Raw genomic sequence first — 25,653 nt, forward strand, 5'->3', positions numbered from 1 at the left:
TGCAACAGTAGACCCTGCCTGAAACATACATACATACATACATACATACATACATACATACATACATACAAACAAATGCACAAACAATCAGGTCTGTGGAGATAGCTCAGTTGATGAGGTCCTTGCCTTGTAAGCGTTAAGGACCTGAGTTTCACACTCAGAACTCTCAACTCTGACAAACACAAATTTTTACAAGGGCCACTGTGATCACAGCACTGGAGAGAAATGGCTAAGTCCATAGAGGTGCTGGCCAAACAATCATGCCTATTAAGATAATCTTAGGCAAGTAAGGGACTGTCTCAAAACTATACAAGACCAGGAGAATGGCATCCAAACTTTGTTCTCTGGTCTCCGCACAAGCACACACATACACCTTCACACGCACATACACTCACTCTCACACACACACACACACACACACACACCCCAAAATAAAAATCTCAAAAAGTTCATTTATGTTTGCACTAGTCCTCATCACTGAATCTCACGACCCTCCAAGTTGCAACACTCCCTCCAACTAGAAACATTTGCTCCAGGGAAGTAACACAGATGCTGAAAATGGAGCTGCCAAACTGCAACAAGAAGGACAGGTTTGTCCCGTGAGCTGTCTGCAAGAGCAACTAGGTGGGGAGCTCCAGGGATGCAGCTTTCTCAGGTCCCACCATGTTGGGGTGGGCTTCTGGGAATGCAGCTGCTTTTGTAACCCCTCATCCCTACTCCTGTTAGTAACCTCAAAAAAAAGACAATTTATTGCTTCACCAAACTGGACTTGTGTGCATTTGTTACTCTGGTCTATTGTGGGCTCCCTTTCTGAAGTGAACAGATCTGTAATGCTATCTCCCCTGGAAAAATCTGCCACACAATGCCACTCACTCTATCTCCTACCCACTTCCCTCACTGCTCAGCAGGACTGGGGGGAGGGGGGCCCTCCAAACTCTCTATACCATCCGGTTATCTTGATGTCTCGTCCTCCCAAATTTACAATAGTCTTTATTCTGCTGAAAACATGTCAAAAGGCCATGCATATTCTACGTCTTACCTACCCACTGTAGTGAGTTGCCGCCTTCCCTGCTATGCATGTGCTGTGTTACTCTGCAGTTCCTCCTACTGTCCCACAAGGTTGGAACCTAGTTTTTATTACTGCTATGTTCTCTTTTGTCAGCAACACTAATTTGAACAATAGCGTTGTCTTATACTTGAATGACTTTGGACAAACCATTTTACTTCTGAGCTCAACTATTTTCGTCTACAAGGTAAGACATGGGCATTATTGAGCTGCTGCACTGTGGCTACTACGAGGCTCCACTGAGATAACAGACATGAAAGGTAGTTGATTGTTCTAAAACAGTCTCACTGTGGACGCTTGGCTAGCTTCCAATTCGCTATGTAGACCAAGCTGGCCTTGAACTTAAAGATTTACCTGTCTCTGCCTCCTGAGTGCTGGGATCAAAGTTTGCCCCACACCAGGCATCTGGAAGTATTTTAATTATTTATAAAATACTAAGAAATTTCAATCACGATTCAAAGGACTGTATTGTGGTGTGTGTGTGTGTGTGTGTGTGTGTGTGTGTGTGTGTGTGTAAGCCAAAGATCAACTCTGAGTGTCAATCTTCAAGAACTGACTATATTGGGTTTGGTTTTTTTGTTTGTTTGTTTGATTTTTTTAAGAAAATTTCTCTAAAATTGACCAAGGGGGCTAGGCTTGCTGGCCAGCACAGTATGCCTGTTTCTACCTCTGCTGAGATTAGAAGGGCGTGCCACCACACCCAATTTATTGTATGTGAGATCTGGGGGGATCAAACTCAGGACCAGCCGCAGAAGTTGTATAGTATAGGTGTGTAATAGACCAAACCACTTAAAAGAACAGGTCTTCATCTCTCATTTTTCCTGCTTCTAATAGGGAGGAGGGGTTGTCTACACTCACTCCTTCAATGAACTCATCCACCCATTGCTTTAAATAGCACTCAATTTCTCCCAACCATATCTCTGAGTAACTACCTTGAAAACATGACTTGTATCTTAAACTGCTTAGCCGATTTAAAGGTATCGACATCTCGGGCTAGGAAGATGGCTTACCGGGTAAGAGTGTTCAATACTCAATGAGAACCTGAGTTTGAATCCCCGGAACACATGTGAGAAGCCACCTGCATGACTGTGTGCACGGCTGTCAGCGTAGCTTGAGGTTCAGGGAGAGAGTTTGTCTTAAAAGAATTAAGGAATAATAGAGCAGAGGTACAAAGAGGTCCTCTTCTGGCCTCTATGCAGGCATAGGTGCAAGTAGCATGTGCGAGATCGCACACACACACACAGATCCTCATGTGTTCCAACTGAAGTACTGGTCAGCCTTCAAGGTTAGAGATTTTCCATCTCCTCTTAGCCTCAGGTTGAAAGTCTCAGAATCCTATGCACCTCCTCTCTTCCTCTATCTCCCATCCATCCACCTTTCCATGAAACCCTCCAATCTTTGTTCTAACATATACAAGGGTCTGTCTCTCCCACATCCCTCTAGGCTCCCTCTGCCTTACAGTCCCAGGCACCATCCTGGCAATGGGATAAGCACAGTAGTTCGTCCTGAGGGCCTCCCTGGTTCCTCCCACCCAGCACATCTTTGCTCTGGCCTCAATTCCTCAGCCAGAGTCACTCTGTGACAACACCAGTTTTGTCAGGTCATCCACTGTCTGAAGCTCTTCAGTGTCATACTGTCCCTTGGCATAAACTGCACTGCTCTGGCCTTCAAGGATGCTTGCTATCGGCCCACATTCCTCCTACATCTCACTACCGGCTCATGCATGCCCTCCACTCCTATGATTTTGCCTTGATAACTCAGGCTCTTGCCCGTGCCCCAGCCTGGATGCTCTCCACCCTGATAGCAGAAGCTCTTTCCTCTCCTCCCTTCCTATCCAGCCTCAAGGTTACCTCCCAGATAAGGTCATGCCTGACCAGCCTATAGAAACCAGCAGCCTCTCCCCTCTCACTCCCATCTCCCTTTCTGCTCTATGCTTTTCACTACTAACTTCCTTCATAACCTTTGAGTATATATTTCATCATCACTACTAGAAGCTTCAGAAGGGCAGAATTTTACTCATGTTCTTCATCTGTGTCCTGAGAGCTTGTCCTGTCCCTTGGCACACAGAATGCACTCGTGATAGTATAAGGAAAGATTAGAAAAACAACATAGGCCTCCTAGATTCACAATATTCCTCTAGCATCTGTATCTTTGATAATGTAAAACAGGAGGCTGAGGGGGAGACTCAGCCCAGCAAACGCCCAGTTCTAGGATTAATTCCAGTCCAAACAACAGTAGGCAGAGATGACACCTAAGTTCTTAGAAATAGAGAGCATTTTACAAGTCAGCAAATCTGGTGCTGGAGAGATGGCTCAGTGGTTAGGAAAGCTTACTGTTCTTACAGGGACCCCCAAGTCCAGTTCCCAGCGCACACATGGGAAGGCAATCAACCACCTACAGCTCTTCCTCCAAGGGATCCAGTAATCCAGCATCCCTCCATCCCCTCAGGCATGCATATCCACACACACACACACACACACACACACACACACACACACACACACACACAGGTAACAGTAATCCAGCATCCCTCCATCCCCTCAGGCATGCATGGCCACACACACAGGTGAGATTCAAAAAAGTCTTTAAAAAACAAAAAATTCTACTTAAAAACTAAGAAGATCTGAGACCATAAAGAAGAAATCAGGACCGGGAAGATGATCCGGAGAGTAAAGGCACCAACTACCACATGTGACAATCTGATTTGGCCCCTGGAAACTACACTGAGAGAGGAAAGAACCAACTTCACAACACGGTGTCTTGGCACATGCACACGTCTCACACACAATCGATAAAGAAATAAATGTAATTTTTAAAAACAATTATTCTATAAAGAAGAAACCAAAGTAATTTTGGGAATACAAGCAGGTTCCTAGAGAAACTTGGAGCAAATGAATGAATGCAGAGCTGAGACTTCATGCCCAGCTCGGTGCTCACAGAGACTCAAGACCCAGCACAGACTCGGGGCCCAGCTCAGTGCTCAGCTACTGACCTCCCAGACTTTAAAACCACAGTTGTGCTGGTCATGGTGGTGCACGCCTTTAATCCCAGCACTCGGGAGGCAGAGGCAGGTGGATTTCTCAGTTTGAGGCCAGCCTGGTCTACAAACTGAGGTCCAGGACAGCCAGGGCTACACAGAGAAACCCTATCTCGAAAAAAAAAACAAAACAAAACACAGTTGAGCAAATGCTTTTCATTTAGTTGGAAGGTCCTGAAAGTCACCATTTGTAAACAACGCAGGTGAACAGTCAGACTTGCTTCCTATAGGAGTTTATTGGGGCCACCCTGGGGAAAGCAGATGCAGACCTAGCCATGCTAAACAGCAAAAGTGTAAAACTCCAGCTACTTTAAAGTTGGTAAGCAAACCTGGTAATAATTTCAATGACCAACACACAGACAAAAGCGGCTGTTGTGCAGGGGGACTAAACAAATGTTAACGACAGCCTTGAATACAACTTGTCAGAAGATAGTTTCCTACTTTAATATTCACATTTCATATTCTATATTATACTTTAATATTGTCATGTCTAGGCGACTACCTGATAGTAGATTGTAAATGAGAAGAAACCATACTTTGGTAATTCTATCCAAAACTTCCTAAGGGGAAAAAAAGGGAATGTAATCTACCTTCAGGTAAAGAGTCACATGCAGAAGGCACCACAGCCTACTGAGGCACAGATGTAGCACATGAAGTGCACCTTCATTTTAGAAAGAACTGTTCTACTGAGCACAATTTCCACAAACCCTAATTTCTATTTAAATAAAGACAACTCAGAAAAAAACTACAATCAGAAGGTATGTGACAGTTCCTAATTGCAGGTTGATAACGCATGAAGCCACTGCTTTTACATTTTAGCTGACTAGTGAATAAACACTTGCTTCTTTATGTAGCTGCGGCTGGCCTCAAACTCAAATTGATAGTGAAAGATGCCCTTGAACTTCCCGTCCTCCAGGTGAGTGTTGGGGTTACAGGTCTGAGTCAACCAACAAGATTCACATAGCTCTAGGCAAGCACTACACGAACTGAGCTACATCCTCAGTCACCCCAAATTTTAAAGCTATAGCCAAGTCCACTCATCATTAACAGCTTTCAGAGTAGACAGGCAGGCAGGTCGGGTGGCTCACCCAATAAAGGCACTCGCTTATCACTAAACCTGATGACTCGAGTTTGATTCCCCAGACAACTACGAGGTAAAAGGAAAAAAATTATGGGCTCTTGCGAGATGTTTATTCTCTGACTGCCACACACACACATGCCTGCTCCAGCAGAGAATAAATAAACAAATAAGTGGAAGAACAAAAGAGAGAATCTAAGTAAACAAATTCTGAAACTAACTGTCATCTCAGTCGACAGACTTCCTACCTGGAAGGGTGAAGCCAGGCCCCTCAGCAGCAGGTTAGCTCACATTTATGCTTAACCGGTATTTGCTGACGCAAATTAACCTGAAATTGATTGGCCAACAGGACTGGACAAAATATGTTCTTAGAGAAAGGCATGTTCAAGCATGTGCACACTTGCATCCAAATTGATTTTAATTATATTAGTAATAGTTCTGTGGGACATGGTTTATATTTTGTAAGCCAGCTAAGAAAGTTTGAGGCATCCAAACATTACTGATTGAAGAAACTTATAGGAATATTGTTTATTAATTAATGCTCAGCCCCCTGTTACATTTTTTTCAGACATATATGCTTTAGGCGTTCTGTTATTATTAGTAGTGCTAGCAATTGAACCCAGGGTCTCATGTATGCTAGGAAAGACCTCTACACCTGAGGGACATCCCCAGCCCTACATAGATGCTTCTTACAACCCTATGGGACGGGTGTGAGGGTACCTACTTTACAAATGACAAAACTAAGCAAGATTCAAGGAAATCAAGCAACCCGGGCAAGAAGTCACAAGAGAGTAATTGCCTGGGCTGGGACGCATTCCAAAGCCTGAGTCTAAACGTTTGAGCCCAACACTAGGTAGCCATTAAACCAGATTCTGATATAGTAACTTCAGAAGGGTGATACTCTTCTTAAGAGTCACACTGTCCCCTCTGTGTGAGAAAAAATACTCCAGCAGATAAACTTTCAGTGAAACACAGGGAACACTGACACCTCTGTCTAGCACACTCTGCTGAAAGCATCCTCTGCAGCAGGGAAGCCCAGTAATGAGAACGAGACTCCAAAGCCATCCCTCTCTTGTTTAGCAACTAGAAAATAAACTTCCTAACAAACGTATCGAAGCTGCAGGAACAGTGGACAAGGCGGAGCCTCTTCAAGATGAAGGACTGCAGAAGTTCATTTAAACCTTTGTTTTATAGGTGATAGAAAAGAAGCGTGGAAGGGTTCCAGAGTCTAGTTTTACACAAATCCCAAACTCATTCTATTTTACTTATAATGAGATAAAAGTTTTTTCCAATTATTGTGTTTTTCTTGACCTAACTGAGTTTTCAGAGCAAGCTGCTTCAACAAGGGCAGGAAACACTGTAAGAAAGCAACTCTTTATGTTCCCATTGAGATGACGAGAATTCTTAGTTGCATTCCCAGATATGAACAGAAATTAATCGTAAGGTATTCAAAAGGGAATAAGAACTCTTGGGTATCTGCCATGAAGGTTAATCGAATCCTCCCTCGTGTCCTTTGGTTATGGCAAGGCCAAAGCTTCCATTCTAAGAGAACCCACTACACTTTGTATTGACAGTCTACCATTAGAAATGTATGTATTTGGGGGTCACTTCTGGATTTTGTTAACAAAATGAACTGTCAAGATGCATAATAATAATAATAACGACAACAACAACATAATGCAAGCCTGTTCTGTTAAAATAAAATATTCACGGTGGTATCTAAGGAGAAAATCAGCCACAAATAAAATAAGGTATGGCCTGTTGAACATATTGGACTCATTACTGACATAAAACATATATAACTCTACATAAATCAACATTCATTATACGTGCAGATATTGATGAATACGTGGTAAAAAAAAATCAATAAACTTTCATCAGATACTCCCAAATTATCATTCCACTTCAGAAACTATCTACAAAACACAGTCCCCAAGAAGGAAACATAAAGTCTTAAGTCACTTTAGGCGGGCAACAACTCAAAACAAGGAGACAGATCTCCAGTGGCATTAAGTATCAGGCCCAAAAGGAAGTGCTCGTGGGTGTCTAAGAAACATACCTTCTACAAGTAGAGAATTCTCGGGCATCACACTCCAATAATCCACATAAGGAAAGCCTTGTCGAAAATCCCAGCAATTTAACTGAAGAAACTCTAAATGAAGAAGTTGATGCTACTTTGTCCAGTGCTAACTTGCAGCGGTCCTGGCATCTTCATGCTAGCGGCTGGTAGGTATATATCCAGTAAGAGAAATTCGAAGGCATTTCAGTAGAAGTACTCCTGCTAAGTGGGTGACATGACTCTTGGAGTCGCTGGTATGACACCTATACAATTAGAATGTATTAAGGTTAGTTGTCGGGACAGTCTATACACTCCCTCCCTAAAAGAATAACTGTCGTCTTAATTCCTTTCAGTCTTTGACATAAAGATTCAAAGCTCCCCGGCTCTGGCACCTTGCAGAATGCTAACTCTCAGAAGTTAATGCATTGTTTGGATGCTTCCTAGAGTCACCCGCAGTAGGATGAGTTCTGTGTTTGACTTGTCTTGTTAAAAAGTGTCTCCAGGAGCTTGAAGAACACCTCCAGCATTTGGAAACACAGAAGAGGGTGGAGAAGGTGATAAATTACCTTGGTATTTGGACGGAGCCCACAAACATACCTGAAGACCATGAGCCGGGTTTTGTGTTGCAGAATCAAGATAAAGTCATATTTAAAGGCATCCGACAGATAAAGCCAACCTCTGTCCTTTGGACCCTAACTTAGATCTCTAAGTTATCTTTTTTTGTTGTTGTTGTTTAATGAACGCAAGTGGCTGGTAGAGATAAACAACTTTTGGAACGAAGTAGAAAAACAGCAAAAGATAGTTCATATAAAGTGAAGATATTGACTTACTGAGCAAGAACCAATGCAGAAGCATTCCGAAGTTAGGGGACTTGGGAAACAAAGTTAGGAAGCCGCCCTTCACCGCTATCTGGAGGGAACCTCGCTGCTTCCCCGCTGAACAGAGACGAAAAGCCGCCGCTCTTTTGGGCGGGTGTGGCCGATAGAAACAAAAGGTTAAAACACAAAAGGCGGGGCGGAGGGCTAGGTCAGGGGAGCTCGGCAGGCTCGTGGTTCCCTTCCTATTCAGACTGGCTGAGATAGGCCCGGGGGTCGCCAACACCTAAGAGAGGATGGATCCCGACGAGGACAGCAATAGGTCATTCTGGGTGGGTCATTAAACTGAACCAAACCACGGAGGTGAGGGGAGCGGACTCTTAACTAATGGTCCAGGCCCCATCAGCTTCATCTGCGCAGCTCTTGACAGTCTGGAACCTGTGGCTTCCTCAACTGGACCCCAGCCCCCAAAAACTTCCCGGACTCCTATTAATTTGCTGGAACTCCCTTACCACCCAAACCCTGTCTACATTCTATTGTTGCACGCTTCGTGTCTCCAGAGCGCTCCAGAGACAGTGAAGTTTGAAAACGCGTGAGGAAATGACCCCCACCTCTGCATCTTTCTTTTTTTGTGACCAAAGTCAGAGCTTATGTGTGGGTGAGCCTGATCTAATTCCCATTCTTATCAGAACGTTTTCCTCCAATCTACACACAACCGGGGAAAAGCGAGGCAGTATCCAGTTTGGATGCCCTTCTTCTTAGCCCCTCACCACCCCTAAAGAAGAAGCACAAGAGATGAAGGCGTTTAAAATAAACAAAACAATCTGTGCGAGAGTTTAAAAGAACAAAAGAAAAGGAGAACCGGGAAAAGAGATACAATTAAAAAATAATAATAAAAGACAAGAAACAGAAAGAAACAGTCAAACTTGGCTGCTAGATCTATGACTTTGCCCTCGGAAGGGCTGGGAGCAGGGGGACCTGAGGGAAGCAGGACAAACAGGACAAGTCACTCACCTTCTCCCTCCACTTCGTCGCACTTTGAAGGGACATTGTTTCCATTGTTGCAGCCTGCGAGGCGCTAGGATACTTTTGCGCAGCCTGACAGCGGAGAAAGTCGCGTTGACAAAGTTGCGAGAAAGAGATACTCGGGCGTCCAGGGAGCTGGAGAAGGAGTTCATCAGAGTTTCCCCTTTTGTTCCAAGTCCCAGAGCAGACAAAGAGGCGGAGAGCCGCGGCAGGTTTCTCCCTCTCACCCCTTCCTCCTCTCTCCCTCCCCTCCCTCCCCGCCCCCTCCCTCTCCCCGCATCTCCCGCCCGACTCTAAGCCTTGGTGCGCAGCTCCGGCTGCTCTGTCCCCAAGACCAGCAACTCAGTCCCGACCCTCTCTCCTTCCATCTCCCCGAAAACTTTGCCCAGAAGATGCGGGTCTTGGTCCCTTCTCACACCCTTTGAACACCCAGCTTCCAGTCCGCGCTCTCACGCCCGGGGAAATCTCCAAACTCATTGTTTCCGGGAGATGCACCTCTTTGTTTGCACTTTCCCTGCCAATCAGGGAGAGGAGCGGTTCACTTTGGCAATGAGTTTCTGCCATTTCTCAGCATCCCAAGAGATGTAATATGAAGGAGCCAGTCAACCCTTTAAGGTAAGAGGTACAATCATAGGTAGGGCTCACAGATGCCTCTCCATCCATGACCCTCCATCCTATGTACCCTCTTCCAACCAACAGCCTGGAAGAATTCAAAGAAGTTCTAAGTGATGGAAAAGTCTCTTCTCCCTCCCTCATCAGTGCCCACACAGGACCCTAGGGGAAAACCCTCAAATCTGCATGGCAGAGGCCACTAAGTATCCCACAGGGACCTACACCTTGCCCTTGTAGGTTACCTGTTGCTGCTGGTACTATGCCACTCATGGGGGGTGGGGGGGGGCCTGAACAGAGACCACCGGCTCAAACCTCAGAGAACTTCCTCTTATCTCCAACTATATTAACAAGACTCTCAGGTTAACATGGCTCCTTCCCAAACCTACTGTTCCTTCCTAGTTCCCTTCCTTTCACAGCTACAGGGTCTTCCTCCTTCACTTCTAACTCCCCATCCTCTTCCCTCCCCCACCTTCTGGTCCTGGGCAAGCCAGGTGTCTTCCTTGTCTGGGAGTCTCTCAGTCTTTCTTAGAGCCTTCTGAAAATCATCCATCAGTTCCAGAACTGGGGTCCCCACTTTACACCGCAGCATTCAGCTCTCATCCCAACATGGTTTCCCCCCACCCCAGGAACTCAAAGCTGCACCAATTTCCTTTCTAGATCTCACCAGAATAGAAGAAAAGCAGGAAGGTGGGAGAAGGTAGAGGGACACGCAGCCTTTTATATTCAGTCTTCAGGGCAAAGGGGGTTTAAAAAAAAACACTCAAACATTCCAAAGCAAATATTCAACCTCCTGCTGGTGTCCACGCACCTTATATACTCTTTCTCCAAATCTAGACAGGGAAGACCCAATGAGTTGTTAAATGTGAGGGTAAAGAGATGGGGTGAAAGGGGGCATAGGGAGCTGTATTCCTGGCTAGGATTAAAGATGCGAAGAGGGGGTAGGAAGGGAACCTTGCTGGGTCTGGAATGTCATGGGTGTGGATCATAACAAGCACCCTTCCAGTGCTTGCCAAGTCTCTCCCCTAGGGGAGAACAAAGACTCTGTGAGAGGGCTTCCGTTCTGATCTCCTGGGGTCTGCACTGGGCCCAGTGTTCCTCTGTCAGACTGCCAGAGCGCGCACTCCGCTAGCTGTCTGAAACTTTGTAACCAACTTCCTCCGAATTAGCGCTCAAGGTTTGCTGGCCCAAAGAAACCTAGACAATAACATCCCAGAAACAGAGATGCGCTCTCCAAGGTCGGTCCTCCAACCTTGCTAGGTGCCGGTTCCCACCCGAATGCTGGACTGCCCTCTGCCAAAAGGCAAGCAGAGCACACTCAATCCATTAGTTCCTTTAAAAGCAGTTTCTTAAGTTGAGGACCCTGCTGGGTCTGGAATGTCGGGGGGGGGGGGGGGGGACAGAGTTAGGTAGAAGCAACTACTGGAAAATGTAGCAAAGTAATAAAGGATCCACAGGGAAGGGCAAGGACAATGGCTCAAGAGGCTCCAAGAGGGAGGACCAGGGAGCACTAGCAGGGCGCATACCCGCGCGGGTCCCGCCAAGATTGCACGGGTCCCGCAATCGCGCCTGGGATCCTGGCAACACGTGGCCACCAACTAGGGGTCCGCTGGGACCCTTACCTACTGGTGGCACCTACACAGTGTCCTGAAATTGCCCCTTATCTTGCGGAAGTTCAAAAGCCTCTTTTTAGGATAGGAATCTTGAATGCATCACAACCACAAAGAGGAAATATCCCCACCCACTTCTGTCTGGCACATTCTCCTCTTTGTTTAATTATGAGGATCTCCAGAATTTTGTTTTTAGGAGAAATGTACCCTCCCTCTGCAAATAAGCACTTCCTGCCCGCTCATCTTAAATATCTGCGTTAAAGGTCATGAAAAGCCCGTACAGCCGCTTCTGGAAAATACTCCCAATGTGTAGGTCGGGTCACCCTATGTAGTTTCTAACTCCTAAATAATATCCAGTTCTCCAGTTATCCTTACAGTGCACAATACTGCCAATCCTCCCTGGTGGCACACCCCCATAATCCCAATCTTTTGGATGCTGAGGATGTCAGATAACTGAATTCAAGACTATCTTGGGCTACAAAGTGAGCTCCAAAATAGCCTGGGGCTATTCTGTGATAGTGAGCCCCTGTGATGAAATTAAATAAATATATAAATAAATCGATTGATTAATTAATTAAAAAGAAAGATCAAAAAGATTCCCTGGAAATATCTCTTACTCAGGCAGCTCATGAAGGGTCTCAGGGATGGTCTTTGTCAGCACTGCTGTGTTTTAAAACATAGCTCTTGCTCTCAGTTAGAGTTACGATTGCTGCCATGAAACACGTTGCTGTTGCTGTTGTTGTTGTTGTTGTTGTCGTCGTCGTCATTGTCAAGACAGGGTCTTGTTATATATCCCTGGACTGCCTATGAAATTCACTATGTAGACCAGGTTGACTTTGTAATCACAGAGACGGACCTGCCTCTGCCTCCCAAATGTGGGAATTAAAGGAGTCTACTACCATGCCCAAGCTTGATTTAAGGCTTCTAACAATGACACTTGGCTGCATGACCCTCCCTTTTGACTTCTGTGGTCATTGCCTTCTTTGCACTCTAAGACCACTGTGGTTGGTACAGAGGGGCAAGCCACAGGTGCCAGGCAGCAAAGCCCTTCAGAGTAGGCCTTACATAGAAGATGTTAGACACACTCCAACTCCTGCACTGGGAGGTGGGACTGTGTTAAACTCTTCTAGTCTCACTGTGGTGCCCAATGTTAAGCCTTAGTTAGCCACAGCAGTCATCTCTTAGGGAGCCAACTCTGTGTTAGCTAGCTGCCTCACGTTCTCCTTTATCCCTCTCTTTCCTTCTTCTCGACCCTGCTTATTTGCATGCTCCCTTCTCTCCTGGTCCTTCTAGAGTCACATCCCAAATAGACTACAGTACCTGCTGCTAAGTCCTACCCTCACAGCTTCCTAGGGAATTCAACATAAGAAACCTTTTCATGTAGTCCTTCTAGAGGGAAGAACACATTCTGTTTGGAGACAGAAGGTAGCAGATCACATTTTCCCTAGAAGAGAATTCTGTTCAGTAATAACAAATGTTTAGGGACTGCACTTAATTAGCTATGCAATAGTTTAAGATCAGTTATATTGTGCTCACTGAGAGAGAAGTAGGAATAAATAGAATCATATATTACCTATGAGAGCTGTATACACAGGTTCATAATGGTCATATCCAGTTCCTTCCTCTAATGACAACAGTCAGCAAGGCAATCGGAAATACTAACTAGAAATCTCTCTTTTGAAAAAGGAATTCAAGGGGCTGGAGAGATGGCTCTGCAGTTAAGAGCACTGGCTGCTCTTCCAGAGGACCTGGGTTCAATTCCCAGCACCCATGTGATAGCTCACAATTGTCTGTAACTTCAGTTCCAGGGAATGCAACATACTCTCTCTCTCCCTCTCTCTCCCTCTCTCTCCCTTTCTCTCTCTCTCTCTCTCTCACACACACACACACACACACACATATTTGCATATAGGTATATATACATACATTTGTATATATGCAAAACGCCAATGCATATAAAATAAGTAAATAAATCTTTTTTAAAATTGCCTTGTTCATAAAAGAAGAAAAGTAAAGAAAATTGAATTCAAAGGAACAAAAAGGCAGAGGCAGACTGATCAAGCAAATGCCTAGCATGTACAAGGTCCTGGGTTCAGTCCTCAATGACACATTACAAAGGAGGAGGAGAAACAGAAGGAAGATGAGGAAGGGACTGAGAAGGAAGAAAAGGAGAAGGAAAAGGAAGAGGAAGACTAAGATATGGAAGATGAGGAGGGGAAGGGGATGAGGAAGAAGGAGACAAAACAGGAAGAAGTTTTTGATGGAGATTCAGACAATGGTAAAGCTAAGAGGGAGTTACGACTGTATGACTGAGACCTACAAGCCCTCAGCAAACTTCTCAGGTGCAGTAGCAGCTGTTTCCATAGCGAATGAGATAATACACAGGTCTTATTTTCATCATAGCCACCATAATAAGCAAGTCATGAAATGATCACATAATTTTAAGATTCTAATGCTGTCCCTAGCTCTGGCGTTCTCTCTATCCTATACTAGATCCTTCCACTTCTGCTTTCTGGAAGTTCTCACTCGGCACAGAACAACAATGTTGCACACCTCCTTTGAGTGAAGTGAGTTTCTTGGATTTGGCATGTGGGTGGGAGCGTGGGTGTGCACGAGCATGTGCACACACTCGAAAGCATACACACCATGGTGCTCATGTGGAGATGAGAAAACAGTGAGGAGATGGTGTTTGCCTTCCACCATGCTTTAAGGCAGAGTCTCTCCTGTTTCTGCCCAAGTTCATCTTTGAAAACGTACACAAAGCTCAAATAAATGTTTTAACCATTTTCTAGCTGGGCATCAGATTCAATGTTATATGTTGGGCTGGATGAATTCTTTCACTTTTATGGGAGTGTGTTGGGGAGCATATGTGTACCATGGTGTGCTTATGGAGGTCAGAGGAGAATCTGCAGGAGCCCATTGTTTCTACCACGTGGGACCCTAGGATCTAACTCAGGCCGCCAGACTTCCAATCAAGCATCTTTACACAGGGAACAAAGTCTAAACTTGGTTTTCTTTTAGACCATTATCACTATTTCATTTTATTCCTATGGATGTTTTGCCTGTATGTATGTCTGTGTACCATGAGCATGCCTGGTACCCAGAGAGACGAGAAGAGGACAGGACCCATTGTGAGCCACCATTTGGGGTTAGAAATCAAACCCAGGTCCTCTGGAAGAGCAGCCAGTGCTCTTACCTGCTGAGTCATCTCTCCAGTCCCTCAGTTGTTTTCTTTATGAGTTGATGATAGTGCTGTTCAAGAAAGAAAGAAGACAGAGGCGGGAGGGAATGAGAGAGAGAAAATACCAATTACTAAAATACAGGCAGGACCTTACAATGTATGATATACTTCATTTTTACAACAGCCCAAAGAAATCAAGAATCAGGTGTTCTCAGTTTTTATTATTGACTTATAGACTTGGGGGCCCCTTTTAAACAATACTGTGGGCTCAGTACATCTTTATCTTAGCAAGTCTTTGTTTAGTTGGGGCAGTGGTTCTCAACCTTCTGCTTTGACCCTTCAATATAATTCCTCATGCTGTGGTGACCCCAACCACAAAATTATTGTCCTTGCTACTTCATAACTGTGATTTTGCTATTGTTATGAATCATAATGTAAATATCTTATATGCCACCCTCTTGAAAGGGTCATTTGTCCCTGAAAGATGTAATGACCCACAGATTAAGAAGCACTGAGTTAGGGTCTCCCATAAACCACACTGATCTCCAACTCCATATGTCCCCAAGACTGGCCTTGAACCCCTGACCTTCTGGAATCCACCTGGAGGAGATTAGAGGCATGGACATCTTACTTTGTATTTGACTTTTTTTTCTTCAGGAAAGTCATTGGTTTTATTTACCTAATAAACTAAGAAGTCATTACCTACTTCATGGGGTTATTATGGACATTAAATGAGATACTAAATTAAAGTGCTTAATCTAGAAGCTGCCTATGATAACAGCAATGTTCAACTTCAAATGCTTCATCGTTGCTGACCAACTTCCCTGTGGTCAGAGCCACAGCTAAACAGCCTTGCCTATTATACAATTCTTCTCATTTTCTCAATTCCCAATGGTTGTCTTATTGCAGAAATATTTTTAAAATCTTTGGAGGGGGGATTTGAGGCAGGGTTTCTATACAGCTCTGGTTATTGTAGAACTTACCCTGTACACCAGGCAAGCCTTGAACTTAGAGATACCTCTGCTTCCAGAGTCCTGGAACAAAGGTGTGAGCAACCAATGCCTGGCTTAAATTTTTGTACAAAATTTTATATATATATATATATATATATATATACTTTTTAAATTAAACAACCTATTTTTTCCCTTGCCCAAATGATGTCTGAAAACTCAAAGTCTTCTTTTGTTTCAAAAACCTACAGAAAGCTAGCTTCCATCTACCCCTGTGTGGTTCCTGTCTCCGTCATGATTATTTCCTTAGTCTAGGGCAAAAGGCAAGCTCATAGCATGAGACCCTCTCCTCTCTTCCTTCCCCATCTGTTCTGAATACCTGTGCTCTCAGACCATGCTCAGCTGGTGGTAGCCATGCCTTGTCAGGTAGGCAAGCTATTCTAGCTGAAGATAATTATCTCACCTCTCTCTTTCTCTCTCTCTCTCTCTCTCTCTCTCTCTCTCTCTCTCTCTCTCTCTCTCTCTCTCTTTCCCTTCCTCTCTCTCTCATATTCCTACTCATGCCCAGGTCCTCCTAAAGCAGCAGTTCTCAGCCTGTAGGTGTGACCCATATTTGGGAGTCCCATATTAGATATCTTGCATATCAGGTACTGACATTATGACAGTGTCAAACGGACAGTTATGAAGAGGCATAGAAAATAATTTCATGGTTAGGGGATCACCACAGTGCGGTTGCAACATTAGGAAGGGTGAGAACCACAGTCCTAAAGCCACCATTGTAAGAAGACTTGGAGAGATTTTAAAGGGAATGCTTTATTCCCCACTGAGTCTCTTCCTTACCACCCCAGATCAAATCTCAATCTCTTCTGAAAGTAGAGGATTTAAAAATAAGAACAAAATACCAATTTCTGTTATTTCTATATAGATTCTGTATTTTACTCCTGTATTAAAATTAAGTATTAGTTCTCCGGAGCCTTTTGTTGTTGTTAAAAAGTTCTTTGGGACTTTAGGTATATAAGATCAGAACATCTGAGAAGAAACAACTCTGCCTGTCCCTCCCCACTCCAAAGCTTCACCTGTTTGTTTATTCACAGTCCCCCCTGGCTGAGACATCCTACACTGTGTTCAGTGGAAGTGCTGACACTGGACACTGGTGTCTTGTTCTGTATCTTAGAAGAAAGGTAGGTAGAGCCTGGCTCCAAGTTTGTCATACATGACCCTTAAATGAATATTTCTACTATACCTCATTCTTAGAGGAATTTTAGCATGAAAGGGGTCCAGAAGTCTCCCCACAAACCACAAGAACACCAATCTCAGTCAGACAGGAATGGTTTATTGAATCCACAACCAAAGTCTCATGAACCAGGGCAACAGCTCAAGTACAAGAGCTCAACCCTATGAGCTGGACATTTCTCAGGGCCAGCTTCTAAAAGCGAAACCCACAGTGAGCTGAGACGCAGGTGCTGTAAGAGCTGCCTGGTGGTCGGCCCTGGCTCAAGCCATTTTAGACATAACAGTTCATACTGGCTTTTAATTTGATGGATCCTCCGTGACGCTTATAGTTGTGGGATTTCGCAAGATTAACAAACCTCATAACATACAGAACATAACAGGGTATGTGGTCAGCATGACCCTGCTCTGAGTCAAGTCAGTGACTGGCAGGCAGATTATAGCAACAATATGAAATAGCTGGTGGGCAGAACAAAATGGCTACAGCTGTGCTAGCTGGGGGAGGGGCCTCAACAGAGAGAATCCTGAATATTATGAGGTATTTTCCTTTCTGGAAAAAAAAAAAAAAAGAATAAAATCCTGTGAATCTGGGCCTGGTGGCTCAGTCCTGTGGCTCACTCTCAGCCCTCCAGAGGCTGAAGCAGGAGCATTGTCACTGTGGGTTTGAGGAGACCAGCCTGGACCACAGAGTAAGACCGTATCTCAAAAGACAAAAAACAAACAAATAACAAAAACCACTAAAACAAACAAACAAACAAAAGCCGGGGTGGCTTAAATCCTCTTCTGCTCTGGCATTGGACCCAGGTGCACAGTCAGCACTGGCCTCAGGCGGCTCACAAACATCCTTAGTGCATTTCCAGAGCATCTGAAGCCCTCTTTGCTCACACAGTGCACATAATCTCACACAGACTCATACGCAAGGATGAAAATAGCAAACGGGCCTAGACAATTTTTAGAAGAGATTACTCTCTTGTGGCTCCAGAACCCTGACTCTGTCCCCCCTCTTCCCCCCCCCCCCCACACACACCCGAGGTCAAGCTCCTCTACCTTTCTGATCTTCTGCTGTGATTTATAATGAGCTGTACTGTACGGTAGCATTGCCAGCAGTAATGTCATCAAGATGGAAAGTGCTTAGCATGTCGGCCTGACAAGAAATAAAAACAGCTGACGGTTACTGACTGTCAGTTATTTCCAGCAGATGTGAAAATGGTTAAAGTAAGCAAAATAGGACATAGTAAGGTCTTCCTTCCTCTCGCAGTCAGTCATAAAGTCTGAAATTATAGAAACGACCGTCCTTACGGATCATGGGAATGGAAGACAAACGTCATCCAAACTTGTCAAAGGAGCTGGACACAGCTCAGTGGTAAAATACTCTGTGGGGCACTGAGCAAGGTCTAGAGGTGTAGTGCAATTGACAGAGTTCTTGCCTACCTGTGTTGAAAGTCTTTGGTTCAGTCTCCAGCATCATATCAACTAGGTGTGCTGTCAGACATCTGTCATCCCAGCACTTGGAAGGACGAAACAGGAAGATCTGCAGTTCATGGTCATCACTAGCTACATAGCTCTAGATTGAAAGGTATCCAGAACTCTCATAAGATCATAAGAGTCTCTGTAAAATAATAATAACAACAACAACAACATCAGAAACTAGGCTCTCAGTTGGTAGTAGAACATTCTTTCTATTAAAACGCAAGCAACAGAAGACCATGAACAATTCAAAAGAAAAAGGACTCAAATGAATAACAGTATTAGAAAATGCAGTATTTCATCTAGGCCACTGTGGAGGCCTGTGAGCTTTCTCTGTTCTATGTGCATCTTTTCCATCTTATGAACATAACCCCTTGGAGAGAACCGAATCCTGGAAGTTGTCCCCTGACCTCCATGTTTATGGCCTCACCAACACACCCCAAACATTCTAGAAAGCTATAGCAATTGTTAGACTGTACTAAAATATTAACAGGAGAATCAGTCTATGTTTGTACAGGGAAGAATAAATCTTAGGGTATAACTTTAATATTTTAAACAGTATTTCTCCTTCTCCTTCTCCTTCTCCTTCTCCTTCTCCTTCTCCTTCTTCTTCTTCGAGACAGGATTTCTCTGTGTAGCCCTGGCTGTCCTAAACTCACTCTGTAGACCAGGCTGGCCTCAAACTCAGAAATCCACCTGCCTCTGCCTCCCAAATGCTGGGATTAAAGGCATGTGCCACCACTGCCCAGCTAAACTGTATTTTTTTTAAGATTTATTTGTTTTTATTTATACAAGTATACTGTAGCTATCTTCAGACACACCAGGAGAGTGCATCGGACCCCATTACAGATGGTTGTGAACCACCATGTGGTTGCTGGGATTTGAACTCAGGACCTCTGGAAGAGCAGTCAGTGCTCTTAACCACTGAGCCATCTCTCCAGCCCCTAAGCCATTTTTTGAATGATGGTTCTTAAACACGTTAACCTCTCTTATAGCCCACCACCTACCAGAAGTATTAGAAAAACAATTTTTAAAAAGCTACAGGGAGCCAGTCATGGTGGCATCGCCTTTAATCCCAGCACTTGGGAGGCAGAGGCAGGCAAATTTCTGAGTTCGAGGCCAGCCTGGTCTACAGAGTGAATTCCAGGACAGTCAGGGCTACACAGAGAAACCCTGTCTCAAACAAACAAACAAACAAACAAAACCTTGTCTCGAAAAAAGAAAAAAAAGCTACAGGGAAAGTGGACCTGTTTAGAAAGGCTCTTCAAAACAACTCGTCTGTGTTATCTAGAAATCAACTGTTTAGTTCACAGGTTAGTAGCGACAGCTCCATCCACTCACAAACGCTTCACAGATAACACCAACAGTCCAGTTAGGTAGAGATGGGTTAACAAACACAAATCAGCTGTGGTGACAGGACCTAACAGAGACAGGCAGGCCTCAGCCTCAGCTTGAGTCAGCAGGAGCAACCAAGAGGAGCACCAAGAAAAGTTCTTGACTGTGCCTCCCTCAGGGAAGCAAAGATCAACAAATACTGGAGACTGACAAGTGTTACACAGCTAGCTCTATACACAAGCCAAGCTCAGTCACTGTCTGCTCAGTCCTATTTATACTCTCTCCAAACACCACTTGTCCTCCACGGGTCTTGCCTCAGCAAGTGTCTTACCTCAGCATGTGCGTCTGTCTCTGCTGACATCACTCTGCCAATCAGCCCAAGTCCGAAAAAGCCGCAGCACACCACCAAAGTTCTTAGTTGTCGCTCTCTATGGAGTCCCAGCAATTCAGCCTAACTATGCAATGTAAGGCGGACCAATACACTCCTGTTGTTAGCAAAGAATCCTTCATCATGTGTCCTTTCACATGCTTGCTTTAGCAAAACATCCTCTCTCCTATGTCTGCTTCAGCTAAATGTTCCTTCACGAGTCTGACTTAGTCTTTCACCTGTGTCCATTTTTAGAAAAACACTCCTCCACGTATTTGCTCTAGCAAAAGACCATGCAGCACAACTGACTTCCCAAAGAACCCTTAAAATTTCCACTTTATGCCAGGCAGTGGTGGCTCAGGCCTTTAACCCCAGCACTTGGGAGGCAGAGGCAGGCAGATTTCTGAGTTCAAGGCCAACCTGGTCTACAGAGTTAGTTCCAGGACAGCCAGGGCTACATAGAGAAACCCTGTCTCAGAAAGACAAAAAAAAAAAAAAAAAAAGTTTCCACTTTATTGGGGTGTTTTGTCTCTCTGGTTTTGTTTATTTGTTTGTTTTATTTTTCAAGACAGGGTTTCTCTGTGTAGCCCTGGTTATCCTGAAACTTGCTTTGTAGACCAGGCTGGCCTAAAACTCACAGCAATCCACTTCCCAAGTATTAGAATTAAAGGTATGTGCCACCACTGCCCAGCTGTTTATGTTTTTATAAGCAGCGTCTTTCATTCTGCAGCTCAGGCTTTCATGGAACTCACAGTGTAGCCCAGGCTGGCCTGAAAATCACAATGATCCATCTCGATTCAGCATCTGAATGCTGGATGATTGGCATAGCCACCATAGTCAGACTCATCAAGTTTTTATCATTGATGTCTCACATAGTTTAGTGTGTAAGCTGGGGTTTTACTGCTCTGAACAGACACTATAAGGACACATTTAATTGGGGCTGGCTTACAGGTTCAGAGGCTCAATCCGTTATCATGGTGAGGTTGGGGGAGCATGGCAGCATCCAGGCAGGCATTGTGCAGGGGAGCCCACGCCCACAGTGACACACCTACTCCAACATGGCCACACCCTCTAATAGTGCCACTCCCTCTGACTAGCATATACAAACTATCATAAGTAGGTTAGCCTTGACTCAATATGTGGCTGAGATCCTCATGGGTCCACTTCTCAATACAGTTCTTTGTTTCTGTTTTGTTTTCTTTTCATTGTTATACAGAGTGTGCCTTACACTTACAGAGGCCAATGTTGGGTCTTGCTAGTCTCCTTGATTACTTATCTAGCTACACCTCGATCTAGCTTGGCTCACCACATAATTTGTTATTTTGAATAAGTACATTGTGAGATTTGATTTACTTGCCGTGATCTTAAAATACATTACTAACTTGGGCAATAATTTAGAAAGCAAAAGTAAACAGTTCCAAAGCCATTTTCTGAAGATATCCAGATGGAGGATGTGTCTTACCTTACAGTTAAGGACAGATTGGTGTAACTACTTTGTCATCAGATTCTCTTATGAGTGACAGCAACACATTTCTATATTAAGGAAAAAGAGATCCAGCAAATTCCACCTATCTAAGACAGCCTCTCCCAATCCCCCTGAGCCTCTGGTAACCAGTCCTCATGCCTAAGACTCTTACTTACTTAGCATTTGAACCATGAGTTATTGCCATTCCCATTAGAAAGTCCCAGAGCAGCCCCATCTCTTTAAACACAGACTGAACTGTTTCCTTCCTTGACTGTGTTGACTATCACCACCAGCACCCGCCCCACACACACACCCTGGATTCACCTACTGCTTCTCACCATCTCACAGTCCCTAGATCTGTGCTGCTGGAACCCACACTTCATACAGAATCAGGCTTCTCTCTGGTCTGTGGCTTTCTGTACAGCCTCTGAATTCACTCGATGGGTTGGATCTTTGTCAGGAAAAAGTCTATTATACCTTTGATGATAAACCCCGCTCTCGGGTACTCACCTGGCCATGTGTTGCTGGAGAGGAGAAAGACCCCAGATCCAGGTCTGTGTCAGATGGTGTAAGTATGGAGCTCTTGAGTCCAGGTTTGCCGTTGCATAATATTTATCCCTCCTATCTACCAGATACAATCTTTAGCCCGAAGGCAACTCCGGAGGAGGAAACGTCTTCACCTGTTTGCTTTCAGTTTTGCAATATCTGTGTTTTCCAGTTTTTCCCCATGCCTTTGTCGTTTCTATGAAAATACTTAAGTTGATCTGGCTTAAACAAGGCTAGAACTGATGGCTATGTTGGTTTATATGATGGAGCTATTGTTGGATATTTTCCTCCAATCCAAACAAACAAACAAACAAACCCCAGGAAAAGCTTAGCGGTCATCTCTGTCCAAGAAGTTTCTCAGGGAGGTGGCCTTACTGTAGCTTTGACTTTATCACGTAGACATAATGAAAACACATGAGAGGGAAGGGCCAAGGGATGGCCTACACCTTTAACCAGAACTTGGTAGGCAAAGGTAGGAGGATCTCTGTGAGTTGGAGGCTAGCCTGATCCAAATAATGAGCAAGTTCTAGGTAGACAAGGTTAAATACATACCCTGGGGGAGGAGGGCACATTGGGGAATTGAGCTCAAGGGTAGAGACCTTGTGTAGCATGCACGAGACTCCAGTATTGCCAAATAAATACATCAGAAGTAATACACCCATATATTATCATCACTCAGAAGACAGAGGAGGAAGGAGAGTATTTCAGGGTTAGCTTTGGCTACCCAACAAGTCACAGGCCAGCCTGGGCTATGTGAGACCCTCTCAAAAAAAAAAAAAAAAAAAAAAAACAGAACAGAAAAAAACCACAAGAGATAAATAAGGTAGCCTCCCCCCCCCCACCCCCCAACACACCTGTTTTTTTAATTTAATTTATTTTATTTTTAACTTTCTAAACACCCAGTGTTCAGGGGGTTATGGTATATATTCCTTTGATCCCAGCACTCAGGAGGCAGGGTCAGGCTGATTTCTCTGATTTGAAGGCCAGCCTGCTGTACAGAGCAAGTCCCAGGACACCCAAGGCAACTCAGAGAAACCCTGTCTCAAAAAATAAAATAAAATAAAATCAATCCAAAAAATAAAAGATAAAGACCCAATCTTGTGTTGCTCAGGCTACCACCAATCAGGCTCCGGCCTGTACCCAAGGGGTAGTTGGGCGCAAAAGCCTGTGTCACCAAATCTGTCTCCTGCCACCTGCTCACTCCTTGTGAATTTGGAAGAGACAAATTTAGCCTCTGTCAGGGTACCCGCCTGCTCAGCAGCCTGCTGGGTCTCAGTGCTCACTTTTCCTCTCATTAGCGATTTCTTTCTTCCACCCCTCCCCACCCTGTCTCTCTCATTACTTATTTAGTCTGCTTTTATTTACTGGCAGTCTTGGCTGTCATAAAATGGAGCTGGAGATGAGTCTCTTTGTCCACAGCAGACAGGAACTCCATCGCAGCCCTTCCTGACCTGGATCATAGAGAGCCCATAAAAAGCCACCAGGATCCTTCTCGGGATGGACCCACCTCCACGGGGACCCACAGGAGAGCTATCATCCTACTTATAATCAGCCAAATAACCACGTACCTCTCACCTCCTTCCCCAGACAACACTCTTCCCCGTTATAAACCACTGCATTCTGCAGCTGGAGATACAGAGGTTGAATCCACAGCGGAACACAGCCTTCGGCTCGTTCCGGCACCTTCCGGAGGGTTCTTTCATTTATCAGCCAAAATATCACTTTGAACTGCAATAAAAGTGGGGATGTATGTGTTCAGACAAAACTGTTAAGACTGAGGATGTGAGCCTTGGAAAAATACAAATGGCTAAAGCAAACGTTTTCCTGGATTTTATCCCTAGGGTTTGAACGAATCAGTACTACCTTTAACAAGAGTTAGAGACATGGTTTTGTTTGCTTAGTTGTTTTTATTTATCTGTTGTTTTACTTTTCGTTTTTGAGACAGGGCATCATGTATCCCAGGCTGGCCCATTTGCTCTGTGGGGAATGACCTTGAACTCCTGATCGATCGCCTATGCTAGGATTAGAGACCTATTGGTAACAGGGAGTTTGCGTTCATATCTTTAGGTCTGCTTTCTCCCCTTGCCATTCCTTGGTCCTGTTCCCTTGCTATTCCACATCTGCCTGTCTACCCTGCTCAGTACCCTGGTTTCCCTTCCTGCTTCTCTAGCCCAGGTCAGCCCCCTTGAAGAGCATCTTGCCCCTGGAAATTTCCATGATGCCTCCTGAATACATCTCACTTTAGCACATCTTAAACTAATTTTATCAGTTTCTCCTCATAGTCAACCGGTCAATCAACAGTCAGTCAATCATTCCTTTTCTCACGCAAACCGTCTGTCTCAGAAATGAAACAATGTTACCACCTGAAGTGGGTGGGGGTGGGGCATACCATGTGCTTAAGTCTTCTAGGCTTAAACAATATAAAAAGCAGGCATCCTTAACACCTGCTATGGACTATGTGGTAGAAAGTGTTTGCCACACCCTCCAATTCAGATGCCAAGTCCCAACTTCCTGTTCTAATTAGGCTCTTTACAGAGTTTAGGGCCTGGTGTCAGATGTAATAAAAGGTGGGGCTTTGATTCTTAGGATTAGGGTCCTTTAAGGACTGAAGCAGAAGCTCAACTGGAGAGATTGACCAGTGGTTAGAGCATCTGCTGTCCTTCCTGAGGACCTAGCGCCTACATGGTGGCTCACAACCATCTCTAAACCCAGTTCTAGCTGGTCCAGTTCCCTCTTCTGGGCTCTACAGGCACCAGACACACAAGGGGTACACAGAGATGCATTCAGGCAAAACACACATAAAATAAAATAACTAAAAATTTTTAAAAAACAGATGAGGGAGAGAGAAACATATTCAGAAAAAGATAAACAAGGCAGGGCAGGGAGTGGTGGTGCACACCTTTAGATCTAACTCTGAGGAGACAGAGGCTGATGCATCTCTGTGACTTCAAATGACTTAAAGGCCAGCCTGGTCTACATAGTGAGGTACAGGATAGCCAAAGCTATGCAGAAAGTGAATGCCTCAAAAAGAAAAGGGAAAGAACTCTCTCTCTCTCACCCCCTCTCTCTGTGTGTATGTGTGTGTGTGTGTGTCTGTCTGTCTGTCTGTCTGTCTGTCTCTGTCTCTGTCTCTCTCTGTTTATCTCTGTCTGTCTCTGTCTCTCGTTATACCTTCCTCTTTCTCCCTCTCTCTCCCCCACCTTCTTTACTCTTCTCAGAAAAAGCCATGGGCACACCTGGAAGTCAAATTAAAGACTGACCACCTCACACCCTGATTGGAGACTTCCCAGATCTGCGCTTGAAGCTACTCCATGTTTGAAAGTGAACTGACCACTTCCGAATAGCCTCCTCTTCCACCCTCACGGTACAAAGCGCAAGCGTTTGAAGCACCCTCTCAGGAGCGATCATTAGAAAAGCACTGCGTGGAGGCTGCTGAGATGGCTAAGGGGTGAAGGCACCTAGGAGCTGAGTCTCATCTCTGGGATTCACGTGGTTGAAGGAGAGGACTCCTGTGCATTGACTTCGGACCTCAGCAAACACAAAATAGTAACTAGAAGAACTTTTAAATTGCCTTCTTGCTTATGCTTATTAATAAGGAAAAAGTTGCCGGGCATGGTGGCACACGCCTTTAATCCCAGCACTCGGGAGGCAGAGGCAGGCCGATTTCTGAATTCGAGGCCAGCCTGGTCTACAAGACAGCCAGGGCTACACAGAGAAACCCTGTCTCGAACCACCCCCCGCCCCCCAAAAAAAGGAAAAAGGAAAAAGTCAGCCGGCCGTGGTGGTGCATGCCTTTAATCCCAGCACTCAGG

The 25,653-nt window shown here is 44.7% G+C and overlaps 2 long non-coding RNA genes across 7 annotated transcripts in view; both read right to left on the reverse strand.

The window, feature by feature from the left end:
* 2610307P16Rik (RIKEN cDNA 2610307P16 gene) overlaps positions 1-9,348 on the reverse strand; it is a 425,389-nt gene extending 416,041 nt beyond the window's left edge. For both annotated transcript variants that reach the window (NR_045054.1, NR_045053.1), the window contains exons 1-2: positions 9,070-9,348; positions 7,241-7,503 (exon numbers count right to left, since the gene is read on the reverse strand). This is a non-coding gene — a long non-coding RNA (RIKEN cDNA 2610307P16 gene). The remainder of the gene's footprint in view (positions 1-7,240; positions 7,504-9,069) is intronic.
* A 4,131-nt stretch (positions 9,349-13,479) lies between these two features.
* Positions 13,480-22,597, reverse strand: Gm34639. Of its 5 annotated transcripts, XR_382148.2 has the most exons (5): positions 21,806-22,597; positions 21,293-21,363; positions 18,093-18,270; positions 17,709-17,805; positions 13,480-14,552 (listed from the first exon to the last, which is right to left on the reverse strand). It is a non-coding gene; the product is annotated as a predicted gene, 34639 (long non-coding RNA). The 5 variants fall into 5 exon arrangements; XR_873189.2 differs by lacking the exon at positions 21,293-21,363 and having other exon boundaries at positions 14,478-14,552; XR_873192.2 differs by lacking the exons at positions 21,293-21,363; positions 21,806-22,597 and adding an exon at positions 20,780-21,283 and having other exon boundaries at positions 14,478-14,552.
* Between the last annotated feature and the right edge of the window lie 3,056 nt (positions 22,598-25,653).

The sequence above is a fragment of the Mus musculus genome, chromosome 13 (genome assembly GCF_000001635.26).
Source record: "Mus musculus strain C57BL/6J chromosome 13, GRCm38.p6 C57BL/6J".
Taxonomy (NCBI): Eukaryota; Metazoa; Chordata; class Mammalia; order Rodentia; family Muridae; genus Mus; species Mus musculus.